Raw genomic sequence first — 19,755 nt, forward strand, 5'->3', positions numbered from 1 at the left:
ATTGGAGCCAGAACTGTTAGAAACAAACGCCTGTCGACAGCTGTGTTCTGCATTGTCTGATGTAATTGTATATCCCATCTGCTCACTACCGTAGCCTCCATAGCAAAGCGTGGAGGTAGAAAGCTCAGTAACATATTCGAAGCTCGCTTCTTACGCTTGTGGCGGGTGCCGGGCACGCAAATCCCTCACCCACAATTTTCTTTTTGCTGCCTTGGCATTGGTTTACTGGAGCGCCGCGGCGGCTGCAACACACGGGCAGGCGGTCGACAGGTTGGCGCCGTATTCCCGCGTGATGCCTACCAGGTCGGCTTGCGAGCTACAACGCTATTCATTGCGCGCCGGGGGAAAGCGCTTTGTTGTGTTATGTGCGAACGATTCATATATCTAGCTCCAATATTTCGCAGTATCAGCTTGTGGTGAGAAACACTGCGGCTTCGGATGCGCGCCGTTCGTATCCCCCCCCCCCGGGTTCTCGATGATATTCCCCGCCTGCTGGCCTGGCCACACGGAGCCTGCCACTGAGAGAGACGTTGGTCTGCCATCGGCGCCACGGACGGCTCGCCAGAGAAAGATATGCCTCAAAAAGCCTACCGAAGCATGAAGAGCCGCCCTAACGGCGCCACTGGCCAGACGCGCTTGCGCCGCTCGAAGTTCAGTTGCATACGCGCTGCGCGGAGTCAGTTACTCGAAATGCCAAGTACGCGTTCTCGCTTTTGTCGCCGGTGCGGCCTTTGAGATATACCGACGCAGTCGTCGCCACAGACTAACTAATTAAGTAGCCGGAAGGCACCAGCAATGGTGACGCCACAGTCTAAAAATCCTGACTCCATTCCCATTCCATTCCGAGCATAAGACCCTTAATTCCATTCCCATTCCATTCCTCCAAGCGTTGTTCTCATTCCATTCCCATTCCATTCCGGCATCTCGAAAATGTGGAATGAATCCGGAATCATTCCAATTCCGGAGGGGTAACTCCGCAACACTGCTCTAGATGCCGGGTATGCGTTTTCGTTTTCGTCGCCGCTGCTCTCTGAGATATACCGACGTAGTCGTCGCCGCAGACTAATTAAGTTGCCGGAGGCTCCATCGATGGCAACACCATCGTCTAAAAATCACCATTCCATTCTCATTCCATTCCGGGAAAAAGGCGCTAATTTCATTCCCATTCCATTCCTCCAAGCGTTGCCCTCATTCCATTCCCATTCCATTCCCGCATCTCGAAAAGGTGGAATGAATCCGGAGTCATTCCAATTCCGGAATGGTAACTCCGCAACACTGATGCAGTGCGCTTGTTGAATTTAGCCAATGTATCGCCATTAGTATTGAAGTTTTAGGGAACATTTGAACGGCTGCGTTCCATTGACGGCGCTGCTGTGCCATCACATACAATAACACATTCGGTTTTCCTGTCGTAGATACAGGTCACGCACGCCTTCGTTTGAAATTATTTGCATTTGTGTAAAAATTTATACTGCCGATATTTACAACATTGGAGGCCTAAAACGTTGTTTTGCCTGCCTATTTTTGGCGCCTAAAACGATCTGATCTTTTATATTGCCTAAAAATCCGGCCTTTACTAATGACCCGACGCACCCCGTCCTTCCCAAAGTGCTAACACAAACCTTGCACAACAAGTACCTGTGTAAATTACGTCGTGTGTTTAAAGAATGCACGCCAATTATGAGAAATAAAGCAATGAAATAGACATTTCTCATCTGAACCTAATTAATCGATTATGAACGCGAATGATGCTCCGAGTGCACGCAGAGGAGCGCGAGTATATATAAAAAAAGTTTCGCGCGCGGGACACTTCCGGAACCGCCTCAAATGGGACGAAAAGGCCGCCGGGTTTCGTCGCAGCACGGTTTACTGTGCGCTGTTGTCCGCAAGGTCATAAAAGAGAAAGTGAAAACACGCGCACAAGGCTTGCACTCAGCGGGTTACTCACTCACTGTTCTCCTGCGGCGAAAGACACTGCGACCTCGCGTGTATTTCTGGTCCACGTGGAGGCTGTCACAGCGGCGCCCTCCGTGTGGGAAATTTGCGATTCGCATCCGTTCGGTACGCCAAGACTGAGGGTAGATAAATGGCTGCGGATACCTTCTCCGCACGTCTCAACAAACGCACTTCGGCCAGTGTCCGGCCCGAAGGCAGCCACGGGGATGGGATTTCGAGCAAGCCCAAGCCCGTGCACACCTCTAGTGTTCGCATCCTTGTAAGTTGTGGCTGCCTAATTTCACAAAGTTTAGCGGAAGGGCTTGACCTGGTTCAGGAAAGAGAAGTGGCGGATCCCACACAGAGGTGGCAATCGACGTAAAGCGAAGCTTTGCACTTGCGCTTCCGCACTGGCATCGTGACCTGCATGTTTTACGGTGGACGTATGCGATTTCTTCGCTGAAGAACGTCGCGCGGAAGGGTCGTAACCATGCGGTCCACCTCGAACGTCAAGTTTAACTTTGAGGTTTCCACAGCGAAGACGCTGCTGTTGGCCAACACGATGTTTACGCACCAGATCCAAGTGCAGAGATTGCAATTCGCGCATGAACTAGGGCTTCCCGCTGCCTCTCGCTTCCTGAGCCCCGGGCGCGGTATGCGCAGGCCAGCGTCTCTCTCTCTCACGCCCGTCCAATCGCTTCTCGTCCCGCGAGCGTGGTACGCGGAGGCCAGCGTCATGTGGGGTAAGAGGACAAAAAAAAAAAAAAAAAAAAACCAGCTGTGCACCCTGCCATAAAGCCAGAAAGCAGCAGCAGCAACCCCCTGAAAACGGGTAGGCAAGCCGAGGAAAGCTTCGCCTTAAAACAAACAAAAAACGTGTGGCGAATCGATTCCCCACACAGGTGCACGAATGAAGTTCGTTGCTCAACCAAATTGCTCGTCAATCTCTTTATTATGCTTCATATATATCTACAGCTGAGTTTAGTATGAGCGACAATGCTCGCAGGTAAACTCGGGTACACTTTTGTATCTGTTCTTTGGATATCACTATCGTCCGTGCGTGTAGATAACATTGCTTTAATTGCTCCAGTTTGTCTCCCTTGAACTGTAACTCTTCGTAGATTCCATGTAAGCTGACTCGCAGATTGGAGGCAGTGCCTACGTATGTAATATTCCGTACAAGTGCAGCGCCAGCGCTGCCATATGTGAACATACGAAGCTGAATATTTTGTTTCACGGAGGCCACACATCGATGTGAACAGCGTGATTCACGTCTCTTTGTGGCCGCTTTTCGTTAGGCCGGGTTCAGACTACTTGCGCTACGTGCGCATCGTTTGTACGGATCGTAAGCGTCAACGCAAAAAAAAAACGCAATGAGTTTGTTCAGACTATCGCTGCATCGAGCGTGAAGTACGCAATGTTTGGTGCCAGCAGGGGCGTAAATGTTGGAGGGTCCGCAACGTTTACGACAAGCACAGATGCGACTGTTACGGCGGAGCCAATGGGCAGAGCAGTTTCGGTTTTCACTTTGCGGTCACGGGCCTTCCGGCCTCCCCAGATGATTTTTCATCCGGTGACCGCCATCGCAGGCATCCGCTGATGCAACCTTGCAAAACAACGCAGTATTGCCAGTCCTCAGCTTCGCAAAAGGATAATGGAGATCTCCGTCAACGGCTCTATCGAGGAAGATTTGGCGAACTCACATTGTTCTACGACGCCTGCGTCTGCGTCGGTTAGTGCGTTCAAGATATGCGCATTTTGGGCATGAAGAGCCTCGACCCCCGCCAACAGCCGCTTGCTGATCCGCGCCATGATGAAAAATGCGAAACGTCGTTGCCCCAGAGCGGTGATTGGCTGGTCGTAAAATGCGTATCTTACCGAAGGCCTCAATGTGAACATAGTCGGTTATTATCTGCGTATACGGAAGTTCCAGCAGTTGCGCAGATTGCTGTAATTACGCCACTTAAGGCAGATGTGACTATAGTCTGCACGCGGCCTTAGAATCAACAGGCATTCGACCTTTACTGAATCATTTCACGAGTTAGACCCGTACCAACATGTTCGCTTTTTCCCTCACGGTGTGCGCACCGCCACTTTACTGCTGTCCTCATCGGGTGCGAAGCTGTGCGTATCAGCTTAGGCGCACAAGCTGGTCTCAGATCCCTAACTTAGTTTTAAGCCGGAGCAAACCCGGACCGATTCCACGGATGCTGCACGCAACTGCGGCGAAGCGAATGATGGGCGCCGGCAAAGCTCTGCTATTCTTGCTCGTGGCTTGCAGCGTTTGTTTATTGACCACCGGGAGCGCTCACACCTTTCAAGCTTTGTTTGTTGGTGGTCAATCTTTCTCCTGCCCTTCCTCTGGCCCTCTTTATCTTGCGCTGTCTGAGGTGTAGGGGTGTACGTTTAGAATTCAGACTAGGAGACGGAATGGGGTGTTTAAAAACAAACGAAAGCCGTTCGTGGCCCGGGTTCACGTTTGACATATAGGGCCGCGGGAGGACGATCGCGTCGGTTCCGCTAAATTGCCGCTTCCGTCTTGTGGGCGGCCGCAGTATTTCTATCGAGGCTCTGCAGGAGCGGAGTCGTCGTTTTTGAGCAGACAAGATGGGAGCTAGGAGACAATGTGGGATCTAACTTCAGCTCCTCGCTGAGGATGTGCGCATGGGGATCTATTGGAAATTAAACGGCAGACTCGTCATTTCAGGTTGTCGCATCGTGCGTCGCCCCTTGTGTTAGTAGAATTTTTCGATTCGTACTGCCAAAAGCTAAACCAATATTTAAGTTCCCGCTCTTATTCCTCCTTGCGAACGACATACGTCCGTCCCTAGCGTGTTAAGTGTAACCGACTCAGCCTATTGCGCTACTTGTGGAAGAGGCATTGGTGGTGGCGAGGGGTATAACACCTGTTAAAGCTTTATACCCCTCGCTACCGAGAAGTGGGGACGAGGAACTCGACGCCTCCGAAAGAGAACTTCATGTACAGCTTCGCTGTAAAAAGACTGGAAAGGTGCCAGCAAGCGAGCTTGGTGTCTCCGTCCAACGCGTCGACATGTGGTCCGCGTGACCAACCTATTTTCTTCAAAAACGAGTAACTTTAATTACTATTGAGAGTGTCCCTATAATTGCACGTGAAAACACACCAGGTAGGCAGCGCGAACTTAAAACTATGGTTTTACGACTCACGAAGGCGCTGAGAAGGTGTTGTACGGGTCAAAGTCCAGAACACGTGGCCTAAGACGTGAAAGAAAGCTGAATCAGACTGTCAAAATAGTGTGGTCCCCCATAGAAATCTTCAGTTTTCGGTCAACTACTCGAATCAAGCCCGGACAACCAGAACCAGCCTTGTAACACGAAAATGCGTCTCTTGATTTTTCCAGCGGTACAGTAAAAAAAATTTCAGCAGAGATTAAAAAATGAATTTCTTGTGTGAATGCTAAAGTGGTTTCCCGTGAAATGCCACTCACTCTGTACGACAAACTACATTTCCCCAGGCCAGCGTCGTTCTTCGTCCTGGCTTCGACATAAAAGAAGCTCAATTTGAAAGTAAACAGACCGCATATTACCAAGAAATGACCATTGGGAAGTTTCGTACTATCAGAGATTACAGCGTGAACAATTTTTATTTACCTTGAGTTTGGAACAAATTCCTTGCGGGAAAATTATTACCTACAGATATACGCATAATAGTTTGACAAAGAGTCCTGTCTAAGTATATATACTTGGCGCGGATTTAGGAAGGGCGGCGTTATGCTTGGAGTCATAGCCTTTTTAAAGCCTTTGGTGCAGTACAGTGGTAGCAGGTTCGCGCATACCTTTTACGGTCGCTCATGAGTTAATTGGACGACCGATACTGTTCTGGTTTGTTGAGTAGAATGAATGAATGGATTACTTTATGCGAAATAGGCCAAGACCCCCCGTTCGAGAAAGGGCAGCAAGGGTAAGCGAAGATGCCTCATGCAGTTTTTCTGTGGCTCGTTGTGCACATCCGGGCGGGATATATGCCCGTAGGCGTACCAACACGTACGCATTTGGATCCCGCTGGCCTGAGAGCCTCAGATCCCCTGCACTGACCCCAGCTCAGTGGAATTAAATAGAGCGACTCATCGATGACAGGCTTCACCACTATCTCGAACGTACAAATGCTTTCATCCGGTAGTAACTGGCTTCCCCGCCCTAATTTGGGGACGCGTGACTGCTCTCGCTCTGCCGAACCGTACATACTGCAAGAGCCGTAAACGACTACACCCCCCCCCCCTCCTGTGTATTTTCATAAGGCTTTCGACAACGTCAGCCAAAAGGGCATATCCCGAAAACTGGCCACTGGTTTCACCAGTAAATGGAAAAGGAACAAAAACAAAAACAAAATACAAAACAGAAGCAAGATGTACGTTAACTCTCTGCGGCGCTGTGACGACTTCCTATTTTTGCAAAGTGTGGTATTGGGCTAGTTGGTGATTCATCTTAACAATACAGCGCAACAGAATCAAAGACTTAAGCGAGGCACACAGGACGAGCGCTGCGGGACAGCGCTCGTCCTGTGTGCTTCACTGTGTGCCTCGCAACCACATGCGCATGCGTGAAGAAGAAAGGTTGGACAAGAGTTGGAAGTAAAGGGAAGGAGATTGGTTGGGTCTATAGATGACATAGCTACACTGTCGCATCTACCGACAATGGTGAGTGCGAATGACGCATCAGAGAGAGAAAAAAAGTCTTCGCAGCAGGGCGCGCGCGCAGCCAGCTACTGTGTGAAGCCCAGCTCAAGCAGACGGCGCAGTGTCAGCGTGGTAATAGCAAACACTCGCTGCACGTTACTTCGAAATGGGTAGGCCACGAATAAAACGTACTCCCGAGGAGCGGGCAGCTTACGACCAGCGACGGCTTGAGCAGGAACGGGAACGAAATAAAATGCCACAAATACGCAACGTACAGGTCCGCGCAGAAGTAAACGCAGTACGGGAGCGGTGGCCGAACTGCATCGCTGCGCCGCGTATGGGCACCGACGGGAACCATGGAGCGCCGGTCAAAGAGTGTGTTCGCACTGCCCCCGCCGCCCTATCTGATATGTTTAATCGCCGCTCTGGTGGCGTGTCATGCTACGCGAGGCGGTCTTTAAAAGGCAGCGCTGGGCTATAGAGGGGCGCTGGTTTCATTTCCGTTCGCAGGCATCAGCGGTGACCGAATCCGCTGCTCATGAGCTGGACGAAGCTGCGCGCGCCCGCAAACGTGCCTTGTTGGGCGCTGTAAAGGGCGGCATAAAATTGGAGGCCGCTGCATAGCATGTCATTGCGATGTAATTAATTGTAAGCCGGCAACAAAATTGCCATGTACAATATAGAAAGCACATTCACAGACATTTTCCTTGTTCGGCAAAAAAATCTCGCTTACGAGATTTCTTCTTTAATTTTGGGTTTGTCCAAAGTTATTGCTGCTGGTCAGTCCTGGTGTGTTCTGAAGAAAGGAAAATAGAAAATGTCCATGCGGTAGAAATTCTGTATTAGAGAACACCGTAAAGAATAGGTACAATCGTACAATCGTTGCCTGCTATTACAGCGGGCCTCATACGGCGCATATTTTGTTGTCGCGTTAACCCTTGCACTCCCATAGACGAGGATAGCAGTGATAAGATTTTGTATCAAATTACCCGATTAACAAAATGGTCGCCATCGGCCATGACGACCAAACTCGTCATTGGTCATTTGGTGGCCTTGACGGCGCTTTTGTGCAACACATTGAGGTCGTGCGGTGAAGCCATCTTTCAATTCAATGCGGAGTTTTATTTAAAGGAGCCATGAAGAGAAAACAAAAGTTTGTTTTATTCGAAAGATTAGGTGTTTCATAGTACCCCAAGCGCTTTCCCGGAAGCAAATTATGCTTTATTCACTGAGAAATAAGGCAATTTAAGCCAAAATTTTAAATCTCCCGCTAAAATTGCACATTTGGTGACGTGAGCAATGGTGTCACACGGGCCGGTCCATGAAACAGATACTTAGTATGTCGACTCCATATAGCACCCACACGCGGGAGTCGACCGAGACGGCGGCCATTTTAAAAATGTTAGTAAAACCTAGTGCACCCGCAGCCCTAGTCATGGAATCGCCTGATCCGGAGAACAAAACTCTCGCCGAGGTGCTCGGGCTTGCATTTAACAACCTCACACCACTTGAACGCTCAACGCTTCTAAGTGCACGAGCGGCAAGAGTTGTGGGATACGCGGTGGACGGAAAAGCGACCATTCCGCGATAGCCACAACAGACGAACGCCCTGCCGTCGGCACCGCTGCCTCGTCAGCGCCGTCGCCACGGACGAATACAGACTGGTACGTATGTGCCGTATTTTTATTACGGTTAATAATAGTTCAACTTCAGTAGCAGTATCGCTTATGCCAGTTGGCCGGTGTCGTGTATGGAAAGCCGTTCGCGCGAGCTCTCTGCTTCGACCAGAAAGATACGAGCGTCAATGCGCGGTGTTTACGGCATTTTTCCTCCAAGGTCAGAGCGCCTCGAACCCGAAAATTCGTCTGCGCGACGGCGAGATGTCGAGCTCGGCCAGGCGGTTGTTTCGTACGCATTGGCGCACACGCTTGCGTGTTCGTTCGGAACTTCAACCGTTTACTCCACCGTTCTTTGTCATAAAAAGAATGTGCAGTATGTTTCACGGGCATTTAGCTCGCTATGCAAACTGTAAGCCCTGCCTAACATGTGTTTGCTTTTGCCGGCCTCCGCCAATCGCAGAGCTTAGCCCATGTGACGGCATAGGTTCTGTTGCGGGAAATGAGCTGGTGGGTCGCATGACCATTCCCGTTTTTCCTAATTATGTAGCTTATTTGAGCGAAGTTTGCGTTATAAGTGGTGTCGTTATGGTTCTAACGAGGCAATCTTTCGAATGAACCAAACTTGTGTTTTCTCTTCATGGCTCCTTTAAACCTGCAACACTTTCTTAAATAATATAAGGTGCTCGTTAAAAATAACAACGTCGGTTTTAGTGCGACAACAAAATATGCGCCGTATGAGGCCCGCTGTAATAGCAGGCAACGATAGTACCGATTCTTTACGGTGTTCTCTTATACAGAATTTCCACCGCATGGACATTTTTTTATTTTCCTTTCTTCAGAACGCACCAGGACGGACCGGCTGCAATAACTTGGGACAAAACCAAAATTAAATAAGAAATCTCGTAAGCTAGATTTTTTTCCAAACAAGGAAAATGTCTGTGAATGTGCTTTCTATATAGTACCTGGTAATTTTGTTGCCGGCTTACAATTAATTATATCGCAATGACATGCTGTGCCAAACCGCAGCGGCCTCCAATTTTATGCCACCCTTTACGGCGCACAACAAGGCACGTTTGCGGGCGCGCGAAGCTTCATCCAGCTCATGAGCAGCGGATTCGGTCGCCGCTGATGCCTGCGAGCGCCAATGCAACCAGCGCCGCTCTATAGCCCAGCGCTGCCTTTTGAAGACCGTCTCGCCGAGCGTGACACGCCAGCAGAGCGGCGATTAAACATATCAGATAGGGCGGCGGGGGCAGTGCGAACACTCTTTGACCGGCGCTCCATGATTCCCGTCGGTGCCCATACGCGGCTCAGCGATGCAGTTCGGCCACCGCTCCCGTGCTCCGTTTACTTCTGCTCGGACCTGTACAACGAGGCATTAATTAACCATAAGGAGTAACACACGGATAAACACCGGCCGTCCGTTACCGCTTCACTGGTTAACCATCTGGACTGTGCATTTTTTTTAAAATTCTCAACTGTAAGAAGGTACCTGCGTCAAAGAAGGGCGTAATTAGTCGCGGTTTTGTCGTTATGCTCACCGGCAGCTACTCCTTAAATATTTGCATCATCATGATCACAATAATCATCTCAACGGTAAAGCTGTATGTTGACATTTTTACGATGTCTATTCCCAAGAGACAAGTGACCGCCGCCAGCAAATGAGCCAGATCCACCTAACGCGAACTTGAGAAACAAGCGGAAGTTTGTTACTGAACCTAAATGCAGCACTGTCAAAGCTATATGATATATTTTACATGTCAGCTAGGGTAAGCTTATGGCCACAACAAGTAATTAAAATTATGCGGTGAATTTCAGCAATATTGGAGTGTAAGTTTGAATTTGGCTCAGAATGAATTGAAACACTCAAGTTAAGGTGCTATTCGTATGAAAACTATTTAAATTCACTTTAAGAATGGTGCGATTGAGTTTTGGCGGAAAAGGCACTAAACATATGCAAAAGGGCTTCAAGAACAGTAGATCCATGGAGATCCATGGAGAGAATGGTGCCATGAGTCCTCTTGGCACCATTAGCAAGGTAAATATACATGGTAGCGAAGGCTCGGGCAAAAAGCGGTTCAGAACCTATTGCCAGCGACATCAGCATGGGGGCTTATGGGAGTGGCGATTGAAGCGCGACTAGGTGAGGAGGGAACAAACACTAGTAACAAAAAACCAAGTTTTGTTCAACAACAAAACAACAATTGTATTTTACGAACTATATTTATTTCTGAATCACATTTATTTAGGCACAGTGTATAAATAATTTATGAAAATGCCGTTCATTCTCAAACACCTTTTTTGTAGCGCCCTCTGAAGAATGACACATGTCATTGCTTTGTGATGCAGTCCTTGTAGTGATCGGAAAGGCGCTCCTAAAGTTCGTCTGCTAGGAAACGCCCCTCGCGTGTTTTGGTGGTGCGCATTTGCATTCGTTTTTCCTTGTTAATTTGGTGTGCACTTAATTTTTGCTGTGCGTGGAGTTGCGAGGTGCGTTGTATCGTCGGTGAACACGTGTAGTACCGTGCCCGGAAGGCACGGTGAACTACGGGACGATGCTGCCAACGGTTGGAGCGGAGTGCTTTCGGCGGTACCTACGGAAACGATGTGCTGTACAAGTTGCAACAGCAACTCCCGTACACCTGGCGTTTTACTGCACCATTTTCCTCTCATTTCCACAGGTAACGCGAAACTATTGTACTGTTAATATGTGCACGGGGGATGTGTAAGGGGACGTGGTGGTGCTTCGAAAAAAATGGGTCTAAAGCTTTGTTATGTCACAGTTATCTCTTGATTTCACCTCAGGCTGGCTCAGAGCAAGTTGTGTCAATTACTCTAGGACTTCTCGGCGTAGTACCACTCGAATTTAAACGAGTCGCTTTAATTGTCTATCTCAGTGTCTTCTCTATTGCGTTACAACGCTTGTAGTGCTCGTTGCTTCCCGCACTTGTATGCGCAAGCATTATTTCCATCGCAGTACTGTGTTGTGCTGCTCCGTGCTGCGCTGCTGCCAGATCTTTCCTGCTATGTGCTTTTACATACTGCCGTCGCTTTCTTTTGTATTGATCCATTTTTCCTCTTTTTACTTATCTGTTGCGACACTTGCCTAATAATGCAACCAGGAAATTGCAGGCGTGAATGCTGAGTGAACTTCTGTAGAAACCCTTGCCTACTTGATAAGACGCCGGGACAGCTGCAGTGTGCTCGCTGCACTTTCGTGAATCGGCATTCCTGCGGCCCGGTTTTCTACGTCAAGATGCAGTGCCTAGTTCTTTTCTCTTGTTTCGAAGTAGTTCTGCTGTTGACGCTTTCATTGCTCATAATGCTATGTGTTACGGGTAAAGTAAATTTTTCGGCGCGTAAGGAAAATCATAATGCATGTAGTGCCCACGAACATTTTGTACTTATTGTATACGTGCTCATTTTGTGCAGTGTGGTAAATTTGTTTTATGTTCATCCTGGAATAAAATTCAAATGTCTTGATTATAGCACGACTTTGCGTTATTTCTTCTTTTAGAACAGAAGTACACAAACTGAGCAAGCATTATATAACCTTGATCTATACTTAAGGCACGCACGCCTACCTGCGTATGTGCGACGCAATTAAACTTAGCAGTGGCGTTGGTAGAAATTGGTATCGGGGTAAGGAGTGGGCACGTTTTTTATATAAAAGGGGGGCCGGGGAGAGTGGTCAAGTGTCATTTTGGGCTCTGTATCCCAAGGCAGAAAAAAATTCCAGTCAAGGGGGGCGGGGGGGGGGGGGTACGTTTGCCACCCGCTGCAATCAAAATAAACAACTGATTGCTTTTATACAGCAGTGGAAGGCATGAATACAGAATAAAAGTTCAGAGAAGATGCAAGATGCTTTTATAAACACCGAGGCGAATCATACGACAGTATGCTAAAGTGCGTTTCTCTAGTCACGAGTATAAGCTGGCGTTGACTTGAAGCACGCACGCCAAAGGCTCGCCAACTTGCGTCAGATGGCAATGACATGAGCCCTCAGCGATAGGAGTCCTGCTAAGGCTATTTTGAAGTCAAATATTCCCGCTAATGCCACCAAAATGACGTCACTTTCTGACCGGATCTTGCGTCATATCCTGTTTATTTTTTGTTCCGGCGGAAGTGTTCCCTCCTCACACAGATGGCGCTAAGCCCCATGAGCAGCTTAAGAGCCGCCATTTTCTGAACGTATGGGCTTCTATGGAAGCTTCGCTACCAGTTATATTTACCTTGCCATTAGTCGCTCTTTTAGAATTCCTCCCTAGGATAATTTGCTTAGGCACGCCTGAAGGTAGTCACGAAGTAACCAAGCTTCATTGCCTTGCCATGAATTTCTGAAACGCTTCCCAAAAAGGCTGCTCATATATTCTTCGTCACCTTAACGAATGGTTCGTACTCTCAATGGGGGTGGTGGATTTGCAAGTGTTTGTAAGCGGCAGCTGTTTAATTAAGTACTAAAATGGTAGATATGATAGTAATTAAATAAACATAACCAGTTACAGTCATGTCTGGTTAATATGGACGCCTCCGTTCCCCAGTAAAATCGTCCATAATGTGAGCCGTCCATAATAACGAATAAAGGTCAAAAACATAAACATCAAGGAATATTCGTTTAAGGAAAGCTCGTTTCAGGAAGAATCGTTTAAGGAAACATGGGGGAAAGCTCGGCCCGTTAACGCTTAACACCAGCGATTGCCTCCTCCGAACTGATCAGAGAAGCCTTGCCTTTTATGCGCAGCGAATATTGGTACGAACTATGATCGTCCTGTTATCTTGTGCTGAACCTCAGGACTTGCTCTTTCCGGCGTATGGCGTGCTGGGCAATCTCGTTTGATGGAGAAAGGGTGTCACCCTATCGTCACTACACTGATCACGAATGTTCTCGATCTTATTCGATGGTACTGGAAGGAACAGCGTTCCGAAATAAATGCGTGCTTCAGCTTTGTATGCTTCGGGAAAAGTGAATTCCTGGTGCGCGCTGGAGCCTCAGGGGTAACCAGTCATCTTCTCTATTTTCTTGGTTTGTGGAACCGTGTCCACAATAACGAGGCAAAATGCGCTAATTTACCCGTTTGTCCCCAAAATAGCCATCCGTAGTCCGGACTACAGGTTTCTATATTAACGGAGCAGAATTGCATGGGGAGAGACCGGTCGCCAAAAATTTCGTCCATATTTCGGGGTGTCCAAATTTCTTCGCTTGGCAACACTGGAAACGGCCACAGACATGGTCGATGCGCCACGGACACGGCGCAGCCTGGGCCACTGCGGCCGCACGCCGAAGCAAAAAAAAAAAAAAAAAAGACACCGGCGTGCGCCATCTGCTCCGTTCCAATCTGATTCTAAACTGTGGCGCCAACAGAGATGTTATTAATCGCACTCACAGTGAACTCGACGCAATACTTTGTGTTCGCCGAAGAGTTCGTAACGTTTGCGCTGCTGAGCACGAGGTCGCGGGTTCGATTCCCGGCTGCGGCGGCCGCTTTTCTGATGGAGGCGAAAAGCAAAAACGCCCGTGTGTACGAGATTTCGGCGCACGTTAAAGATCCCCAGGTGGTCAAAATTAATCCGGAGCCCTCCACTACGGCGCGCCTCATCGCCTGCGTTGCGTCGGCGCGTTAAACCCTACAATCAATCAATCAGTTCGTAACGTGAAACACATTCATGTGTTTCACAGTCGTGCTTAGCACGGACAAGTGCCGCCATCCCGCGGAGCCCGACGTAACGAGTGACGGTGCACCGCGCGCCCTCCGCGATTTTCTGCCGGCGGCTCGCCGCCGGTAGCCGATTGCGGAGGCCACGGGCGCACTCATACCACAGAACAGGGAGGCTCATACGGTTGCATGAAGAAGAGGGGTGCCTGATCTGCGGGCCGTGCGCACAACGTCGCCTAGCAACAGGCGCTTGGCCACAGATATGGCGGCGCACACTTGGTTGCCTGCATGCATTTCACGCAATTGAATACCGAGGATATTAACGAGACATGACTGTACTCCGTAGGGATGGAAGAAACGAGGTGAATTCATTGTTTCTCATCTGTTTCATTTCATTTCATTCGCGTCTTCTTCCGTTTACTTCGTCGTTGACATCCAGGGACAAATCTTCCGCCGATCTCCTGATTGCCGTCTGGATTTTGAATAAGCCAGCTCCGAAAAGCAAAAAAAAAAAAAAAAAAGAAAAACTTCTAAAACCCCCACGCAACAGTCCGAACAGTCAAGCCAAATGCGATATCCCATTGGGAAAATGGATTTGACTTATTTTTGTCCGTGAAGCAGCGGGATCTGGCTCATTTTCGATACGTACTACGAACGATCTGCGTAAGCGTTTGCAGGGCAATGTGTCACCCGTTTTCTTGCCACCCCTTTTTAAGGGGTAGTTACCGATTTATTCTAGTCGGTGCAGTTTTATCTGAGTTAGTTTCGGTTTCTGGATCTGGCTCATTTCGAAAAAAAAAAACAAAAAAACACCTCAAATGTCATCTGAACGCTTTTTTTTTTGTGCGCGTAAGAAACTAGCAACTCGCCTCCAGGAAGCTACGTTGCAAGTTTTCTTAATCTTTTACGTTTTTGGACATTGTCATGGGCCTCTGGTGGACATGGATTTCGTGTACGGACGAAATGTTCGCATACACTATTCGCCGCGAGCTCGACATGTAGGTGGCGACAGTGTCGCGCTGCTAGTGTGGATGCTCCGTTGTGCGGCCCGTAAGAATGCACACTGTGGGCGCGCTTCGTGCCTTTTTCCGCCGTATGTGCGCACAAAAGGTGCAAACAACAGTGGTATGCTGTAGTTCGGTTCCTCAACGTTCAATGTATAGCATGGAAGCGGCAGTCAGTTTTCATTACTACGCCAAAAAAAGCGACGACTCATCGGGAATCTCATAATGGCCGTAATTGCGACAATGAACTTGTACGCTGTGGCTCGTAGCAAGCTAGGTCTTTCCAGACTATGGCTTTGAGCTTTCAATAAAAGCATAAATAGAAACAAATCAGGAAGCCTCGATCTCTGAAATTCAGTTTACAACGGCAATCTCAATCGCTTTCACTGGTAGCGTGACGCATTCTTGCATTTGTGGGATGCCCTGAAATGGTAACACTACTTAACTGCCCCGAAATTCTTTCTAAGAGCTTACGATCTTTTTGTGTGTTCAAAAGGCAACATAAAATTACTGAATTTTGATCAGGGCAAAGATATAAATGTAACCGCTCTAACGGGTCTTTTAAATGAAATTTTAATGACTCTGAAGGAAGGTTTGATGAATAACGGTTTCGGTTCACTTATTTAGGGCTTTCGTCGCAAGTGAACTTGCGAATTGAATTGTCAATGCACGCAGTACAATCAACATCTCATGCTTACCTGGGTTTTCACAAAGTGACAAGCAGGTTTACAGTGTGCAAACCAAGCTTCTAGGTGAGCACACAGTGAGCACACAGTGACACCCTTTCTCCATCAAACGAGATTGCCCAGCACGCCATACGCCGGAAAGACCTCACAGTGAGCACAAATTTTCTGTTACGGCTGCTCTGTTGACCATTTGCGTTCTTTTTAAAATCTAACAGGTGCCTGCAACAGCGAGATGTGTTTGCATTCTGGCGTATAAGGTCGCGTACGAACCCTAAAGATGGCAATAAATGAAGTTGCGCTGTTGCAGATGTAGCAAAGCATTTCGTTTTTATTTCTCATTCCGAATCAGCGCAACGGGTAACTACTTTGTTTTGAAAACTGAATATCACCTTTGTCTTGGCATTTAATTCTTGAGGATTGCTTAAAAAATGAAATGCTGTGCATTTAGTTTTTTTTTTTCAGGAAGGGGCGGGTCCTGCCAACGTTGCAAGCGCAGCGAGAAGAGAACGCATGTAACGCGAAAAGCCAAACTATGGTTGTCAGTATTACTCGCAATCAAAACTACACTAGGCGGCGTCTTCTGTAGCGGTGAAAAAGCAGTACGTATTTTCAAAACTGATTAACTCCCCTTTGTTCAGGGATTGTCCAGGAATTGTGGCTCGCCTTTTTCAAAATTGTATTGAAAGCAATTAAGCACTGTGGAAAAAAATTAAAAAAGAACACCGAGTCGTGGCACACACCCCTCACACATGTGGGCAACAACTTGCATTATATTACGCGTTTTCTCCTCTTGCTTTAAACTTAGGTCCACCTTAAGAAATTAAGACGTGACCCTATAAGGCATTTCGTTATGCTGTGTGAGACACGTTTCTGGACAAGGTGATTCATGTCGGGTTTGAAAATGATATATATGAAAATGACACACGAAATGCCACATGACAGACGCAAACTCACAACTGCTTAATTTTACCGAGAAATCCCCCCTAAATACTCTTGCGCATCCATAGAACCATAGAAACGTATATTAAATAATACGTAAAAGTAGCAACTCGATACAGTTGAATAAATGTTTATTCCTCCTCCTCAGTGTAAACAACGACTGTCCAAAAATGGTATTTATTTTAGAAAAGGTACGGGAAGGACACGATCACACAGGCGCTTGCGGGTGTAAGATACGTGTCCGGTAATGTATGGGCGATAGCGCACGGGTCGTGTGCAGTGTAAATGTTTTTGTTTGTTTCTTCTTTCTATAAGGACACAGCGCAATTTTACAAGGGTGTGGAATTTGCACGCGTAGGCACAGGTCCTGTCGCTTCTTACCCGTTTCGCGTACTAAAGTTTTATCCTTTAAATAATCACCACGCTACATTCAAAAAAGCACCCTTCGGCGTTCCCGAAACGGCATACGACTGCACTCAACAATCAGAAAAGTGCAACGTGTGGAAGCAATGTTTACAACACGCTTCACACTCAAGCGGTGACCAGGGCGAAGATGTTTTGTGGAATTAAACCAGCGCATTAACCAGCAACGGCCGCTGATTGCGTTTCTAGAGGAAATGCGCAAGCAGAGGTAACTATGTCATTGCCTACTGCCAAACGAGCACACATATTGGTTGTTTTGTCATGTACAGCACGCGTCTTGCACCGCACGCAACATGAAAAAGCAGACGACGCGAGAGCGCCATCCACACTAGGAGCGGTTCGTCCCGCCGCCGCCAGGGGCCGACTGTGTTCGCGCTCGGGGCGATATTTAGCCAAAATTGGCCCTGCCATGAAAGTTTGTACTCGCCCTTATTTAATGTCATGGCGATATGAGCTTTGTAAGTGGCCTGTGGTTTTCCGACTGCAGATTGCAGAGGAAACCTTATAGCGGTTGGAATGTGGTGTTTAGATTCCGCGAAGTGTTCTGAAACCGGTGGCCCGGTCGCGGCAGATTGTCTTGCTCGCATGCGCGAGGGCCACACTAACGAGACGCCGACAGGGATTCGCCCTCGTAGGCTTGATGAGCCCTGGGTCGCGCATGAAGAGCTACCGTTGATTTTGACTTCAGGAAGACGCTCTGGCTGAAAGTCAGCACATATGGTTTATTACATCCATTCACAACTTCATGCAGCGTTCCGAAACAACTGCCAAGTTCAGTGTGCAAATGGGGTCTCAGGGCGCGGTATGTACAATCGTCGCCTTTTTGTTTGTATTTATTTCCTAAGTCCCCACCTTCGGGTAACCGTGCGCGGCCTCGAAACAGATTGGCTGTGTCTGGTCACACGAAGTGAAGAAGCTTTCTTCACAGCCGCACACGTCGTACACCTCTCGCCCAGAGCAGGCCCCTGCCCCCTGCACGGCCACCGATGTAAGGAGAGGAAGATACCGCTGAACCTCTCATCAGAACGCGTGTGCGTCTTGCGTCGGGTGCCGGGTGGACGTTGTACTCAGTCGAGTTGGCGGCGTCGGCGGGAGGCCCGGGCGACGTCACGCAGGAATGCCGCTGAGTGAACCTTACCGCAGTCTGGATGCGGGGTTCGAATTCGCTGAATCGACACCCGCTCTAAACAGCGCCTCTGCCGTCACGGGTGCCGTCGTCTAGACAGGTGCTCGCTGGCTGCGACGCAGTTCGGGGTTCCAATTCGCTGAATCGACACCCGTTCTAAACAGCGCCTCTGCCGTCACGGGTGCCGCTGTCTAGACAGGCTGGCTGCGTCGCAGTTGCTGCAGCAGCCGTCGCGTCAGTTGCCGCCGTATTTTTTAAAACTTCACGCTGGAGGAGCATCGTCGCATGAGGAATTTTTCTAGCCGTAATTTGGAAATTAATAATTGCTCTTATTGAAAATTACATATTGGTAATTCGGAATTGCTAATTGTCTGAACAATATCAGTAATCATCGCATAGTTCTTTTTTTAAAAGAAAATAAAAAGCCATAATTTCACTACAGCAACTCCATTAAAAAACGTGTTTGCAGCGAAGACGGGGCATATGACACCGGTAAGGATTAATGAATGATTGAATAAATTTTTGAGCCATTCACAATATGTGATAGTTACTCGTTTGTTCGCCCACTCACTGACCCCCACTTGATAAATGAATCCGTGCACAACGGGTTGGGCAAATCGCTTACATAAAAAGCACATTCATGTTACTATGAAAGTAACAGAATGTCTCCCAAAGGTCTTTCATAGCTAGCATAATCAAATTACTCCTGTATGCACCCCCGTGGGCCGATTATGGCCTCTCATTAATACCGCAACAATTCTTTTCCCTTCAGGTCGTTTTCTTCATCTCTCTTATTTTCTTCTTCGGCCTTGTGAGGCGTGTATAATGGCACTCTATAGCGTAAACGGGCTTTGCTGCTTCAGTAACTAGCATTCTCAAATTGCTGCTGCAGGCCTTAGCACAAGTCTCTAAAGCATATTTTCTAAGTCAAAGGCGACAGCACATTAACTAGCCCCTTACAGAGCCAAGGATCGGCCGTGGTGCCGGAAATGCATGTTGAACTCGCATTCTGTAAGCATCGGGTTCGAATCCCAGTCCAGAATTCGCCCAGTTTACTGTTCTTTGCTTTTATTGTTTTGTTCTACGGCCACGTTTCAGACCATCGCTCTGTCAATCCAAGGGCGGACGCCAGATTTTTACGCAACGGGGCATTTAATGCTTTGGTATCTAAACAACGACTCACAAACCACAACACATCGCGTAGCGCTGGCGTGCATACGCAATAAAACGGACAAATCTTAAACGACTGCGGGTTTGGGTGGTACCGGCTACAGCTGCTAAATGTTTTTTTGGCACCATGTAGCGTACTAGAAGAGTGCACTTCCCCCAATATGTGTGGAAACGGGCTGTGTAGCAGCAGCGGCGCGTCAAGCCCACTCAAAAAGCCAGTCCCTGTTGTCTGCAATCAGGATTAAATGTTCCCTACGGATATTACCGGTCTGCTCGCCAGCATGTTGGTTGGTATTTAAAGCAAAAAAAAAGCGACGCAATAACAGAGCAATATCATTGCAGCTGACCGTGCCTGACTAAGAAGTAGAGCGCGTACTATTTTAGAACACTGTCTTCGAAACTCGCCGTTTTTTAATGGCTGACTTTTAAAATGGCTGACGACGCAGAGAAGCCGTCGGGGAAAAAAGATCGGCCACGACCGCAGAGACGACTCAATGCTTCTACAGTCAAAGAACTCTTTATTCCTCGTTCCAAAGAGTAGTAT

The 19,755-nt window shown here is 48.1% G+C and overlaps 1 protein-coding gene across 3 annotated transcripts in view; it reads left to right on the top strand.

Annotated features, from left to right (window-relative positions):
- Window positions 1–19,755, top strand: part of LOC144142021 (stomatin-like) — a 120,302-nt gene that overhangs the window by 53,647 nt on the left and 46,900 nt on the right. The window lies entirely within an intron of this gene.

Source organism: Haemaphysalis longicornis, unplaced genomic scaffold, assembly GCF_048455015.1.
Source record: "Haemaphysalis longicornis isolate Haplotype H1 unplaced genomic scaffold, Haemaphysalis longicornis Haplotype H1 scaffold_1, whole genome shotgun sequence".
NCBI classification, from domain to species: Eukaryota; Metazoa; Arthropoda; class Arachnida; order Ixodida; family Ixodidae; genus Haemaphysalis; species Haemaphysalis longicornis.